Below are 16,582 nucleotides of genomic sequence, written 5' to 3' on the forward strand. Positions count from 1 at the left end.
CAATATTTAATATCACAAAAAGTTTCTATATAGCATTTTATTTAAAAAAATAACATCTCTCTGAGTCTTTTCTCATATTTTCAGGCCACATAGTGGGACCATAGAACCAGCCACAAGGGGTCCTTGCACGCCACCTGAAGAGCATACAGCCTCAGCTCGAAGTGCTTTAAAAAAATCCCGGGGTCCTGGAAACATGTATTCAATGACCCAGGAGATTTAGTTTGTGTTTTGTGTGTAATATTACTTTGATGCTGTTGTGCTCCCTGCAGCCTCCAGAAAATTAAGAAAATACTTGGTGATGCACCTGCCCCTTTTAGGAGCATCATCCGCATCAGTACATATGACTAAAACCCTCTCAGGTCATTATGTGGCTCTTCTTGCCTGAAGTAGTGGGGAATAAATGAGCAGCTTGTGCTGCTCATTTATTCTTTCTTTCTTTCTTCTTTCTTTCCTTCTTTCTTTCTTTCTTTTTTCTTTCTTTCTTTCCATTTTTGTTGCAGTCTCACCTGGGAAACCCACATCTTTTTTTTAAGATGAGAGCTGCGCAGGGAGCCTGTAAGCCCCCACGGCTCCTGTGGCTCTCCTGCCAGCACCCATTGTGGGTGCTGGCCGGAGTCTCACATTGTACTTCTACGCAGAAATTGTTGGGGGCACGAGGGGAGCCCCAAGGCCCTGATGGCCCCTGCCGGTCCCTAGCCAGCAGCCATTATGGCTTCATTTCTTTCCTCTCATCTGCAGCAAGGAGCTTTCTTCTTTCCCTTCACTGCTGGGAGCAAAGCTGTATTTCCTGCCTGGAAAAGAGCGGGCAGGGAATAAAGTTTAAATTCCCTTCCAACACACTCTTGGGTAGGGAACAGCGGTGTCTCAGGAGTTGGGGTTCCTGGTTTACTGTTGCCATCAGGCCTCTGAGGATGGAGTCCCTTGGGCCATGCCCCCTCCTCAATTTCAAAAGTGCTTTGGCCCTAGGGGGAGGTCTTCAGGGCCTTTTCAATGGCTCGGGGAGGTGACCCTTGACCCAAAACCTATTTTTAAAAATGCCTCTGCCCTCGGAAATGGGGCCTAAATGTTGCTTGAAGGGGGGCTGTGTACCCACCACCCAATTAAAAATAAAGCAGCCTGGAAAGGGGGTTCCCGAGGGTTAGAAATGGTTCATGGAGGGGGGAATGCTAAAAACCTCATTACCATTTTTGGCCTTTGCCCTCTGGAAGCTGTCCACCAGGCCTAGTTAGGTAGGGTATCTCCACTCTACTCCCTTATATGTTTTTATAAGCTTTTTCATGACTGGTGACCGATCCTTGAGTCCTGAAGTGGCTGCTACCAAATCTTTGTTGATCTGGTGGCAACCAATTACATCATATCTTTTGATCCGTTGGCTCCACCGATCCTCTGTGGTGTAATAAACACATACATTTTGAGCCTTAATTTCTCAGAACTACTGAACAGATTTACACCAAATCACAAAATGCATGCTTTCTGGACCAAGATCTAAGCTTCTGCCAAATTTGGTTTAATTTGTTTCAGTCGTTTTGACTGTAGTTGTGTCTAAATTTCCTATGGAAAATTGCATGGAGAAAACATGTTTTGGGACCCCTTTTTTCTACCCCCCTAGCTTCACAGATCACCCTGAAACATTCATGGAGGAAGCTGCAGTGGATGAACTTTATTTGGATTTTTTTAATGTAAATATGGTTAGCAGGAATTTAATATTCTTATATTTTGGGCACAAACAATCGCACCAATATGATTCCACCATTGCAGTCTTTACAGTCCATTTAAAGTAGTTTCACTAACTATTGGCATTTGATTGTAATGATCCTGAAATTGGAATGAGATTGGGTGAAAGGCCTCAAATCACGTACAGGAAAGCACCATCATTACAAGATAAATTTGGAAGAAGTCATTTTTCAGAGCTACGTACAAATAATTGGTTAAAGAATTTACAAACTGGTTTCACAAACTGCAGCTGCAAGGCCTCCAGAATTGGTAGAAACATGACAGTCATCATTGATAGGAACAATCACTCAATAACAGTCAAACAAAAAATCACATGTGAATCCCAATATGTAATCTATTCCAGTGAGTGTGAATGCGGACTGAAATACATAGTACAACCTGCATGCCTGAAAAGGGAATATTGGTGCATATAAGAGTTGTACAGCATAAAGACACCGGTTATGCAGTGGCAAAACATTATTTGCACCATCATGGTAGCAACTGGAAAACGATAGGAGACTGGCATAGACATGGGAAAGAGACATGAATGAGGGGGAGACCGAATAAAATGACTCAGACAGTTTGAACCTAAACACATTATCTGGTTAAAAAGTAAGTCCCTTTTTGAATTGTATTGTTATGTTAAACTGGATTCTTTGAGTGACAAAGGTCAGTGAAGATTCTTAAGTGCAGGGGTGGCATGAGTGTGGCTGTGTAGTTTGAAAATCAACCTGCCAGTATTGATTTGGATGACCTGGAGTTTATGAAAGAGAGAGGATGGTCAACAAAGCTAAATAGAGTTGGTGTAATCAAGGCGAGAGAGAATGGTTGCTGTAATTGCTGACCATTGTGCTTTGGGGGAGAGTAAGGAGGAAAGTTTCCTCATGATCAATATGCATTTACCAGTCACTTTGTTGATCTGAGGACCTAGAGAAGTCTGGCATTCCAAGACCACCCCAAAACTCTTGTCTTACGGCTTAGGGGCAAGGGGTTGCCATTTCTGTGAGTACCTCTGCATCCTCCGGAAAATAAAGCTCAATGTAGATTGAAGTTCCCAATGGGCGCTATAAGTCTCCTTCTATTAAAATAAGCTGTGAGTCATCCAAATTATTATAATGACAACCCCTAGATGCAAGAGCCTTAAACAGGGTGCGTGCATAGATGTTAATCATTAAGCGGTATATTTACAAGAAAGTGGTGAATCAGCTCTGATACGCCACTTTCCTTGCGTAGCCCTGCACCCCCTAACATCACCATGGTAGTGCTGTAATTACTATACAGCACACCATAGCACATGTTAGCATAATAGCATCATAATTTATAATGCTATTCTGGCGCTTTGCTGGACTAGTGCCATAGAGTATGGCACTAGTCCAGCAAAGCACAGAGAGGCCCATAGGTTATTATGGGAGTGTCAGTTTAATGTCCCTAAAGGTGATGAAGAAGAGACCGGCAGGACACTGCTGCCAAGTTTTAGAGTCGAAGAGGTGAAGTGTTATAGCTTAACTTCTGTGGTAGAATCGTTTAGGAACAAAACAGGCTAGCTCAGAGCTAGTCATCATATCCTGGACGACAAAAGCCTTTGGTCCACCATGTCAAAGGCTGCATGGAGATCCAGTAGTACCAGTGCAGAAGTGTGGTCTGCATCTGTTCCCCACCTGAGGTCATCCAGCATGGATAGTATTACTGCTTCCATGCTGTGGGTGGCTTGAAAGCCTGCTTGGGGTGGATGCAAGAAATTAGATGTGGAAAGAAAACTGTTGAGTTCCTCTATGACATACAATTCCTGCATTTTGACAAGAAGGTGGTGGGGTGGAAGTTCTTTAACTGCTCATCCTGTTTTTTAAGTATGGGAATAACATCTGGTGATTACTATTGCAGAGGTACTAGAACCTGGGATAGCTACATATTAGGTAGCTCCAAATATAGTGTGCTACAGTCTTGGCCAAGGACTGAAATATAGTCACCTGGCAAAAGTCTTTGAGGGAGCCTGATTTCATCTTATTCAGCTGAATGAATAATGTTGTTTTTTGGACCTGCAAAATTGAGGGAAGGATTGCATGAGCAGCTCTTCTCCCTCTAGATCAGAGACTTGTGATGAAGAGACCTGGTGCAATATTATTTCATGATTTTTATTTTTTCTATAAAGAAAGTATTAAGGGAGTCACAGAACCCCTGAGTGGGCTCTACCTCAGAGATGTTCCTTTTGGTGCTTATTAATTCATGTAGGATTTTAAAGGGTTCTTTTTGTTTAGGGCTCCTGTCAATACAGGTGTTCTAAAAGGTGACTTTAACCAAATGCAGAATTGCTTTACATGTTCTCATTTCTTCTTTAATTTTTGTCTTTTTTTTTGTAGCAACTATCCATGCACCAGTGCCTCTCTTACTGCATAAGCAAAATTTTGGTCAGCCTCAATTCCTCATTTTACCCTGGGGCATGCTTAGACGGGGGTCTAAGGAGGTATTGTGAAATCTAGTAATTAAGGTTTGTGGCTGTATCATTCACCTGTGCTTTTAATTTTTTGAGCTGGAAGCCCTAAAAGTGGATGCCAGGTTGGTGTGATTTACCCTTTTCCAACTGCAGAAAAGATAATTTGAGCATTTGGCATGCGTGACAGCCACTTCTAGTGAGATATCAATGGAAATAAGAAAGTGATCTGACCAGGCACAATGAATGGTCCATATATAGGTAACAGATGTGTTGTAGGACCATAGCATGTCAACAGTGTACCCATTGACATTGGTAAGAACTTGGATTCATTGAGAGAAGGAGAGCAGAGTCATGGCTTTTTTAGAGTTCTTTGTGATTAAAAAGCAGTTGTTCCTTCCATCCCTTGAAGTCACCTACATCAGTTGTTTGATTGGAGATGGTGTGCAGAGTGCATAAGAGTTCAAAGAAGTTACTTGTGAAGTTAGGTGTGTGCTGTGGGAGTGATAGACTACCACGCATACCAAGCAGCTTGTTGGAAATGATCTTTTTTACTGAGGCTAGGTCAACATTAGGGATGATATTACATTTCACATCGAGATATTCAGTGGACTGCAGGCCACAATTGCTAATTCACTCCCTTTTTTCTGATTTTCCCAATTTATGTTAAACATAATAAACTGAGCAGGGATGGCCAAAAGAATGTCGGTAGAGGAGTGTTCCTCCAACCAGGTTTCAGTTAATAAAAGAATATCAATAGGGTCAATAGTTATAAGATTGTATAGCTCTGTGCTATGCTTGGGCAGAGAACGAGTGTTCAAACCGGCCATGTCAAGTTGGGTTTTAGAGATGATTGGGCTATTGCACTTTGAAGAGCCAAAAAACGTGTGGGGAGATGTTTTCCATACAGGGAGGTTGGAGGGTGAAAGGTATGCTAAAAATGTTCCTTACCTTCTTCTCCACTAGGTCATTGCTAAGCTTGAAGGCTGTAGTGGAGCATTAACTGATGTGATATGTCTGCTGTGACCTTCTTAGTTTTAATAGAAGGAAGATGGATTGATCAATGGAAGATCTTGCTGGTGACAAAGAACAGAGGTCTGCCTATGATTAATAGTAAAAACTAACATAGTGATTGAGCTCTTGTTTTGGATGGGCATGGACAGGTGAAGACAGGCTTGCCTTTGGTATGCCAGTGGTGCAAACATGCTGCCCCAGGCATTAAATAGCCATTGAAAGAAAATGGCACCAAACAAAAACTAGACCGCTAACCTCAAAAAGACAGGGAAGCAGTTAAAATGTGGCTAAGAACAAAGTAAAATCTGAAAAATACTGAGCAGATTTTTGTAACTTTTCTAAATTTTCTAAGGAAAGAGGTAAGTATTTCTAGCAAATAGGCAATAAAGTGCTAACACACAATTGTTCTCCCCACCAGAATCTCTAGGGATCACAATTAAGCAAACTATTGATTGTGTCAGATTGAGGCATGATTATATCTGTTGCTCTAATGAGATAATTGCCAAATTTTAACACGTGAAATTAATGAATAATGTGACACTCTAACCATAATAAGGTTAGGTTTGATTGTCCAGCTACAATTTTGCTGGGATATTAATGAAACCACAAAGGTTGAAATTCATGACAGGGACCACATGTTCTCCAAACATGTTGATGGTTTGTGATATGATCATGCACTCATCAACTTTGTTAAGTAACAGTGATTCAGTATGGTACTAATGTTGAATTGTATGGTAATGTGGATGTAACATTGTTGATGAATTAACTTATACTATTGATGTTTTATGTTTTAACAACTACAAGTCCCAGAATGCCACATTGTTGGCAGAATGGACCTTGTGTATATGAAGACACATAGCAAATGGACTCAGAAACCACAATTGTTTGTACCCAAAATAAAACAATATTAAATTCCAGCTCACTGAGTGCAGAGGATTCATTTTGTTAAGGAATATCTATCTATCTATCTATCTATCTATCTATCTATCTATCTATCTATCTATCTATCTATCTATCTATCTACTATGAATGACTTGCCTTACCTAGTGCTCTGACCTCGTTTACAAAGATAACTCCCCTTTGGAGTTAATAGAAAATCCACACCCAATGATTATTTTGTAAACAGTATTTAGGACGTTAAAACGACAATATTCGACATTCACCCACTTACTGTGCTTTCTGGCTATCAAGTGCAGGAGGAGACAAATGACGATGTGTAGCAAAAGTGAGCCTAAGTTGATCAATAAAAATTGCGCTAAGAGCAACACAAGGTACAGAGGACTGCATATAATGGGAAATAGCTTAAAGCAGTGGTTCCCAACCTGTGGGCCGGGGACCCCTGGGGGTCCGCGAAGCTTCCTCAGGGGGTCCGCGACTGCTTAGAAAGTTTAATAATATTAGGTTTCAACTATCAGTAATGACTCAGTGGGGGTCCCCGGATTCCAATAATGATTCTGTGGGGGTCCCCGGGCTCCAGTATTGATAAAATGGGGGACCACAGAAGTCAAAAGGTTGGGAACCACTGGCTTAAAGCAATGACACTGCGAATTTCGGTGCCCGGTCGGCAAAGTACCAGAAAGGGGGGAAGAGACGAGCAGGAAAAACACTGGATGAGGTTGAGGGAAGGGTTAGTAAGCACTGCTTCGTGTGACAAGATGTATGAGCTGATCTTGAGCAGTATCAGACTGGGGGGCCTAGAGAAGGCGAGGTATAATGGAAGAAAAAGTGGTTAGGAGGTAAAAATACTGCATCTGGTGAAGAAGCTGGGCATGTGAGCAGTAAGGAGGTTTGTGGGCGGTCCGGAGGTTCCAGGGTAAGATACATGGCAAAAGAGGAGAATAAAGTATGAGGAAGCAGGGTGGAGAAGGTGGCAAATGTGACGGCCTTTTTGCATTTGCTACTCAGCTCTAATTAATAATGGGTACTCGTCATAAGCTCATTTTCATAATGTGAGAGCCTCTTTGGAGCCGTGAGCCAACATGTTTAAATATTACACAAGACATCACTTTGTTTCTTCTTTGACTCAATCCTTTATCTCTGCTTTTTCACCAAAGTTCAGCAGAGCTGTGGGTGAACTCGGCAGCTGTATAGCTGTGACCTCGTTCGTACAGAAATAATGTCAAGTTTAAACTTACCATTAAAAGGCAACATTAAAGGGAAAACTCACATATACAAAGATTCTTAATAGCCCTGAAATGCATGACACTTTATCACAAAGTAAACGTTCTTTAATGGCAGGCCAAAAAACGAACACATTTTAAATGGAATGTGGCACTTTGTTCTATTAGTAAATCGAATGTGCTTTTGTGGTAAAGAAGACGTTAAAAATGGTTGCCTTTTTGTTCAGGGTACATGCGTTTTAGGCGCTGTAGGTTGTAATCGGTGTTCTGAAAGGTATAAATGGGCCCTGAATAATGCCAGCGGGTGGCATGTGGCACTTAATATAAATAAGTTACAACAGAAAACCAGTTAAAGAACAACATTATACTTCTTAATGCCAAACATGCACCCAGTTGTGCAGCGTCATAGTAGCATCTGATGTAAGATATTTTGATAAGTACATGCAAATTGAGACAACTATTGACAATTTGTGGCAGAATAAAGATGTTTGAACATTATTTTCAGATGAACCTTTAGAATTCGTCCATTTGTTCAGCTTCCACTTCAGAGTAAGAGCCTCCATAATGGGTGACCTGATTATATAATTGGGAAAAATAATGTAATTCCCTTACATAACTGTACTTAAAGTCAATTAGCTACTGACCTTGGGGATTTGAATAACATCATTCTCTAATGGTAAGGCTCCTAATGACATGAAAGTTGGCATTCATTGTTCCTTTGAAGGGAATGCTTTTGTCTGCTCTGCCAGTATGATTGAAGCAGTAACACAAACGGACAGGAATTCTATTTTACTAGTAATGCTTTGCTTTTAAGGCCACAGTAAAGATAAGATTGTGACAATACTTTCTAAAATCCTAGCACAATCTTGCTGAAATTCGGATTTGAAGTCAATTTAAGTAAGAATTATTTCAGACTAGAATTTCTAAAATCCTTTCACTCTTCTTACTTTGCCTAGTACATGTAAAAAAAAATATCCTCAGGGAGGTTGTAAGTATTTCTTTACTAGTGCGGTAAGATATCTTTTTTTGCAGTTTTATATAGCGTGAACTCGTTCCTAAGGTATTTGTGCTTTTTTACAAGAGCATCAGTTACATTGTATAAGGTCACATTGATTTTTAGGTATGGGGAGATTGAGATTTGCCGAGAATCACTGAATGGAAGCCGACGCGGAAACTCCAAAAATAGATCCCCAATTCCAAAGTCAGCAGCTCTGCCCATGACAGAACATGCTCTCCCCCATCACTAGAAGTTACAAGAAAATGTCCTGAATTCAAATTTACAAGAACATGAATTAGTGCTCACACTAATTTATTACAACATTCCACTGAGCCTTAAATAGGTGTGTTGTGTAGCCATTTTAGTTATAGCTCCATACACAATATTTTAGCATACTATGCCTGCCCCTGGGCACTTTAACCTAGATATATTTTATTCAGCTTAATTTTTATTTTAACAATAGCCACTTTTGCGGTCTTGATTTATTTTACTTTATCTAACTGTTTTTGCCTAGGCCAGTACTCTGTTCTGAAACAAGACATTCTTGCTCACTCTGTACTTCTTCCAAGGCTGCAGTAAGATAGGTTGCCGGTGAACGTGGGATAAAGTTTTGTCTCTGACATTCATAGAAAACACACATCCTTACGTAGGGACATATTCTCAGAACATCAGTTGTTTCATTATAAAAAACACTTCCCTCTCTCTTACACGTTAGAGGGAGATTCCAGCCAGAAAACCACAAATGTATGCTGATTGCCAAATGCTTCGCTACAGCTGCTTATGCAGACTTCAAGCCTTTGCTCAGATATGGTGGATGTTGCCTTTCCAGGGGAACCTGAAGGGCAGAATTTGAGCTTAACACGCTGTACTCTATTATAGCCTAGGGAGGAATTAGTCTATTGACTCTAGTGACAATATGGTAGCATTATTTCTATGCTTTTCTCTCCTTGTCACAATTTTAATCTTGTCATGCTGTATCATCCTGGTTATTGCAGCACACGATTTGCTATCTAAGATGCAGTCGCGTCTTTAAAATCTTACTGAAACATATACTGCCTATGTTTGTCAATGTGTATGTGAGACTAATGTAACTGAGAGAAACGGATGAGACTTGAGTGACCACGGTTTCCGTGAGGAATCAATTATGTCATGCGCTCGGCTGCCCAATCATCCCTGCCCTTGGGTAGAGATGAGGCACAGCTAGTTAGCCAGAGCAAAACCCGGATTGGGGCGACAGGTGTCACCATAGTGGGTCAGACTCAGTCTCCCACACCACGGGTGATTCTGCAGCTCAAAATCCAGTAGTCTCATTAGAATAATGAGAGCCGACGCGACATGGCACCACCAACGTTTGGTCAGGCTCTAATTTTCGGGTCCTCCTGAGTATCTCTGTCTCACTATATACAAAGACACCTCAGTACTATATACGGAGACGTCCGTGGTATTTGAGAATTTCCTCCTCAGCTAAATAGGGAACACCTATCTGATGCTGGAGGTTGTTCAAGTTTGAACTCTAAAAGGGTAATCCCAATTTGGTGTGCTTATCTCTTAACACATTTACCATTCATTATGGCAAATCCGCAACAGGTAGCAATTGCAGTCAATTTGAGAAAACCCCTGACTGCACATTTATTGGGAAATGGCCTAACGACCCAGGGGGGTCCAGTCACATTTGTTGTTGACACAGATGCAACATACAGAACAGAACTATTTTATTCCTGGGTCACTTTTCCAGCAGTTGATGGGAACACAAACACATTTCAGCATTATACACCTGCAAATGTACCTGGACAATACGGAGCATACGCATATTTGGAAATACCCATATCATATCAAGGACAAAATAATTGGCTTGATGACGCCCTACCCCACATGTTTTACCAGTTAGATTAGGCCTTCTAAGTAATGATGGTCCTACCTGGCCTTTATTGGCCACTTATACACCTTACCCTGCTGCAGCGAACCTCACAGTAGCTGAAGTCCGTTGTTTATTTACTGATCTCACGGCAATATACAGACGATTAGTACAGTTTGTAATGCAAACATTGAATACAAACCCAGCAGGTGCTGCTCCAGCACAACCACATGCAGTGACGCCAGGTATTAATCCTGCAACTGTACATTCGATCATGGGTAAAGTACCCGCCAAACGAGAAGAAATTCAGTTTTTGGTAAGCTCAAAAAATAAATGCAGTGGAAGCAGTTTTTCCCCAATACGGGACCTCAGAATAAAAATTGAATACTAATAATGTGCTTGCCATTTGGGATAGTTCCCACAGTAGATAACTGTAATACATGGGGCACAGTATTTGCCGCGCTCTACTCTACCGCACACCAACACTTGCAAAATTGCCGGAAGTGTTGAAACAAATTCAAGATGAACTCTGGGCTGCCCCAGCCCTAGACTTGGGGATGCAATTAATGGGCAACTTTGCCACAGTATCCTCAATCATTTTAAGTAACCTTAAAGGGGAAGCGGTCGTTCTAGCGGTGCGCATGCGGCTCCAGGATGTTCCTCAACAGGATCAAGAACGTGAGTTACCAAAGATTATCGCAAAGACCTATTCTAGTATTGGTCCAGATAGTCTGGGGGCCAGGCCAACAAAACCACAATTTCGGAGTAAATCTAATAAAGATTTTTCCAAGCAAGCTCCTGAGGGTAATAAGAAATGCTGGGATAAAAAAAACAACTCCTAAAAAAGAAAGGGGAGAATCTTCGGGCACGGAGATCCCGCAGAAGAAATATAATCTGAGAAATAGAGATAATATTAAAACACCTGACAGTTATCAATATACTGATACACGCCAATCTCGTTCCTTTCAGGACTCATCAGAAAAACACAGTGAGAGCGGTGGGCGGTCACAGCGAAGAACAGAGTACGTGAAACCGAGACAGGAATCACAACACTCATCAGAGGTTTCTGTTAAAAAGGAAGAGAATCCTCCCCAACAAAAACCCCAATTTAAAAAGAAAAAGGTGGCAGCAGTTGCAGTTAGACATGCCACTAAAGAAGAGGGTCCTCTTGAAGAACATGATGTGGGCACTAGCGCTGCTAGACAGTGCGGCAGAGGTCACAATAGTTTGCCGGAATCTTCTAGAGCATCTGGAGGTAAAAGCAACTGATGACTTTCTACAAGTAGACTCTGCAGACATGCGTGTCTCCACGTCTGATAGGGTATACAAAGTAACACTATAGTTAGAAGGAGACATTGAACGCACAATAGACGCAATCTTTTGGGATCGCGTAGTGAACATATACAATATCTTGTTGGCCGAACAAGATTGGCCACCTGAATTTGTCCGTACTTGCCCACATGGTGAAGATGTTATCAAACATTCTTTCTCTCCCCTTGTTCCAGAGGAGCTCGCAGAATCCTACGCCATCGCTAGGGCATTGGCGCAGGCAGCCCCATTATACCGCAACCACGTAGGTTGGGACAAAGAATCCCCTTACCATGTAATTCTTATTTGTTAGACTTTTTACCCTTGGCGTGGTCTCCCTTAACTTTTTGCCTCTGTTTCCAAGGTTGTTGATGTGTGCTGGACTCTGTTTTTGCTGTTTTTGTTACTCTGGGCACTTTACCACTGCTAACTAGTGCTAAAGTGCAAGTTCTCCTATACAAAATGTGTATGTCATTGGCATATCCATGACTGGCATATTTGATTTACTAGTAAGTCCCTAGTAAAGTACACTAGAGGTGCCCAGGGCCTGTAAATCAAATGCTATTAGTGGGCCTGCAGCACTGGTTGTTCCACCCACATAAGTAGCTCTGTAATCATGTCTCACACCTGCCATTGCAGTGTCTGTGTGTGCAGTTTTAACTGAAAATTTGACTCAGCAAGTGTACCCACTTGCCAGGCCTAAACCTTCCCTTTTCTTACATCTAAGACACCCCTAAGGTAGGCCCTAGGTAGCCCCAAGGGCGAGGTGCAGTGTATGGTTAAGGTAGGACATATAGGAGGTCATTCTGACCCTGGCGGTCCGAGACCGCCAGGGCAAAAATGACTAAAGCACCGCCAACAGGCTGGCAATGCTTTCTTCCCTATTCTGACTGCTGCGGTACCGCTGTGGTCACACCGCCGGGGCCGGCGGTTTCCCGCCGTTTATGCCCCGGCGGTGATAATCCGCCAGGGCAGCGCTGCATGCAGCGCTGCCCTGGGGATTATGACCCCCTTACCGCCAGCCTGTTTCTGGCGGTTTGCACCGCCAGGAAGAGGTTGGCGGTAAGGGGTGTCCTGGGGCCCCTGGGGGCCCCTGCACTGCCCATGCCACTGGCATGGGCAGTGCAGGGGCCCCCTAACAGGGCCCCGGCCAGCTTTTCACTGTCTGCATAGCAGACAGTGAAAAGCGTGATGGGTGCAACTGCACCCGTCGCACGGCCGCAACACCGCCGGCTCCATTAGGAGCCAGCTCCTGTGTTGTGGCCTCATTCCCGCTGGGCCGGCGGGAGCAAACTTGGTTTGCGCCCGCCGGCCCAGCGGGAATGTCGGAATGGGGGCCGCGTGAGTGCGGCCGCATTGGCGGCCGCACCGCCGCCCGCCAAGGTCGGAATGGCCCCCATAGTAATGTGTTTTATATGTCCTGACAGTGAAATATTGCTAAATTAGTTTTTCACTGTTGCAAGGCCTGTCCCTCTCAGAGGTTAACATGGGGCTACCTTTAAATCTGATTAAAGTGTATATTTCCTTTGGGAGCGACATGGGGAGTTTGGGGCTTTTGAGCTCACAATTTAAAATACATCTTTTAGTAAAGTTGATTTTAAAATTGTGTGTTTGAAAGTGCCACTTTTAGAAAGTGAGCATTTTCTTGCTTAAACCATTTCTGTGACTCTGCCTGTTTGTGGATTCCCTGTCTGGGTCAGTTTGACAGTTGGGCTGGTTGCACCTCTCTCTAGACAGTGACACAAAGGGAGCTGGGGTGTAGTCTTCATTTCCTGATGAGCCATCTGTGCTAGGAGGGAGGGTAGGAGTGGTCACTCACACTTGAAAGGGCTGTGCCTGCCCTCACACAATGCAGCCCCCAACCCCCTGATGAGAGTCTGGGGCCTGGCCTGGGCAAGGCAGGATTTCACAATCAAGAGAGACTTTGCTTTGAAGAAGGCCTACTTCAAAGGTGAAAATGGGTATAAGAAAGGCACCCAAAACCACAGACTTCAGAACACTTCTGGAAACCAAGAGGAACCTCTACCTGGAGAAGAGTTGAAGAGCTGAGGAAGAAGAGCTGCCCTGCCTATGATTGTGCTTTGTGGAGCCCTCCTGCAGTTGCTGCTTCTACCTGTGCTATAGGACAAAGACTGGACTTTGTGTTGCATTCCGTCTTGTGAAGAACTCTCCAAGGGCTTGATTTAGAGCTTGCCTCCTGTTGTTTGAAGTCTCAGAGACAGCAAACAATTCTCTCTGCCAGCACCTGGAGTCTCTGGAGAGACTCCTACTCTGCCAGGTGGTGCCCATCCAGTTCCTGGGACCCTAAAAGGAGAAGCTGGCATCCTAAGAGGGAGAAATCCATGCACCGACTGCCGTGCGGGGAAAAGATCAACACAACTCCGACCTGCGGCTGAAAAATCGATGTGCAGCCGGCTTTGCGGCTGAAAACCGACACTTCCCTGCAATGCAGCACAAAGATCGGCGCCCGGGGCTGGAGAAACGATGCACAGCATCGCTGACAGAGGCTGGTGAGATCGCAACCAGTGCTGCATGGTTTTCGGATCATCGTGCAGCAGGATTTTCAACACAAACACTGATGGGTGGGCAAAAATTACACAAGGCCTGCCCGGACCCGAGAGTGCTGACCGGACCGACGCATCGCTCTCCTGCGGAGAGAAGAAACAACGCACACCGACCCGACGAAAGGAGAAATGACGCAAGGTCTCGCTCGTGAGTGAAATCGACGTATCGCAAGCCCTTTTTGACACACACTCGCCCGAGCAGGGTTATTTTTGACGCGCCCAAGGTACATTGTCACGCTAACAGCGTTAGTGTGTGTTTAACCCCTTCTGTGCCCAGGACGTAATGGTTACGTCCTGAGGCACAGTGCTGCTGTGCCCAGGACGTAACCATTATGTCCTGTGCACAGAGCCCAGAGGGTTCCCCCCCACCCCCCCAAGTCAGGGATGGAAGGGGAAGCCCTTCCCCTCCCACCCGACCCCCCCAACCCCCACTGTGACATCAGGGCGCGAGCGCGCGCTGATTAGTCACAGGGTCTCCCCCATCGCGCTGGAAGCAGAGCTTCCAGCGCGATTGAAACAGAAATGCTTTGCATTTCTCTTTCAATCCCATGGGGGAGGCCCCGAGAGACTTCAAAGGGAAGGAAATGTATTTCCTTCCCTTTGAAGTCTCTCACAGGGTTTCAAAAGCCGGATTGCTTGCAATCCGGCTTTTGAAACCCCACTAGACACCAGGGATTTTTTTTTTCTTTTTCCTGAAACTGTCAAAGGGAGTGACCCCTTGGGCAAGGGTCGCTATATATTAGGCCGATCTGCCCCCGTGGGGGGGCAGAAACCTCTAGGCACCAGGGAGTTTTTTTTTTTTGTGATGTTTTTTTTTTTTTTTAGGTGCGGAGCGACCCCTTAGGCAAGGGTCACTCCCCTACGGGGCAATATATATTTAGGCCATTTCTGCCCCCCTTGGGGGCAGATTGGCCTATTTTGATGAGGCCAATCTGCCCCCAAGGTGGGCAGAAACCATTAGACACCAGGGAGTTCTTTTTTTTGCGCAAATTTCACGCAACGGGAGCGTCCCCTTGGGCAAGGGTCGCTCCCAGGGGGGGTATTTTTTTGGGAAGGCCTTTTCTGCCCCCCTGGGGGCAGATCGGCCTATTATTAGGCCGATCTGCCCCCAGGGGGGCAGAAATCTCTAGGCACCAGGGATAATTTCTTTTTTTTATGTTTTCTTTTTTATTTAGGTGGGGAGCGACCCCTTAGGCAAGGGTCGCTCCTCTAGGGGGCAAATTATATTTAGGCCATTTCTGCCCCCCTTGGGGGCAGATTGGCCTATTTTGATGAGACCAATCTGCCCCCAAGGGGAGCAGAAACCATTAGACACCAGGGAGTTTTTTTTTTTGCGTGAATTTCACGCAAGGGGAGCGACCCCTTAGGCAAAGGTCGCTCCCTGGGGGGGGGGGATTATTTTAGGCCATTTCTGCCCCCCTCGGGGGTAGATCAGCCTATTTTGATTAGGCTGATCTGCCCCCAAGGGGGGGCAGAAACCACTAGGCACCAGGGATTTTTTTTTTTTGTTTTACAGATGGGGAGCGACCCCTTGGACAAGGGTCGCTCCCCTGGAGGGGCAAATTGTATTTAGGCCATTTCTGCCCACTTTGGGGGCAGATCGGCCGATTTTAGGTCAATATGTCCCCAAGGGGGGCAGAAACCACTAGGCACCAGGGAAATTTATTTTAGGCCATTTCTGTCCCCCCTGAGCCTATTATTAGGCCGATCTGCCCCCGGGGGGGGGGGCAGAAACCTCTAGGCGTCAAGGCAATTTTTTTTTTTGTGTTTTTTTTTTTTTTTTTTAGATGGGGAGCGACCCATCAGGCAAGGGCCGCTCCCCTGGGGGGCAAACTGTATTTAGACCATTTCTGCCCCCCTTGGGGGCAGATTGATCGATTTTAGGTCAATCTGCCCCCAAGGGGGCAGAAACCACTAGGCACCGGGGATTTGTTTTTTGGCGCCAATGTCACGCAGGGGGAGCGACCCCGTAGGCAAGGGTCGCTCCCGGGGGGGGGTTTAGGGGGGCAAGTTTATTATAGGCCATTTCTGCCCCCCCCTGGGGGCAGATCGGCCTATTATTAGGCCGATCTGCCACCAGGGGGGGCAGAAACCTCTAGGCGCCAGGGCAATTTTTTTTGTTGGTTTTTTGTTGTTGTTTGTTTGTGTTTTTAGCGATGGGGAGCGACCCATCAGGCAAGGGTCGCTCCCCTGGGGGGCAAACTGTATTTAGACCATTTCTGCCCCCCTTGGGGGCAGATTGGTCGATTTTAGGTCAATCTGCCACCAGGGGGGGCAGAAACCACTAGGCACCGGGGATTTGTTTTTTGGCGCCAATGTCACGCAGGGGGAGCGACCCCGTAGGCAAGGGTCGCTCCCGGGGGGGCTTGGGGGGGCAAATTTATTTTAGGCCATTTCTGCACCCAGGGGGGGCAGAAACCTCTAGGTGCAAGGGCAATTTTTTTTTTTGTGTTTTCTTTTTTTTGTTTGTTTGTTTTTTTATAGATGGGGAGCGATCCATCAGACAAGGGTCGCTCCCCTGGGGGGCAAACTGTATTTAGACCATTTCTGCCCCCCTTGGGGGCAGATTAGTCGATTTTAGGT

The sequence above is a fragment of the Pleurodeles waltl genome, chromosome 1_1, assembly GCF_031143425.1.
Source record: "Pleurodeles waltl isolate 20211129_DDA chromosome 1_1, aPleWal1.hap1.20221129, whole genome shotgun sequence".
Classification (NCBI taxonomy): domain Eukaryota; kingdom Metazoa; phylum Chordata; class Amphibia; order Caudata; family Salamandridae; genus Pleurodeles; species Pleurodeles waltl.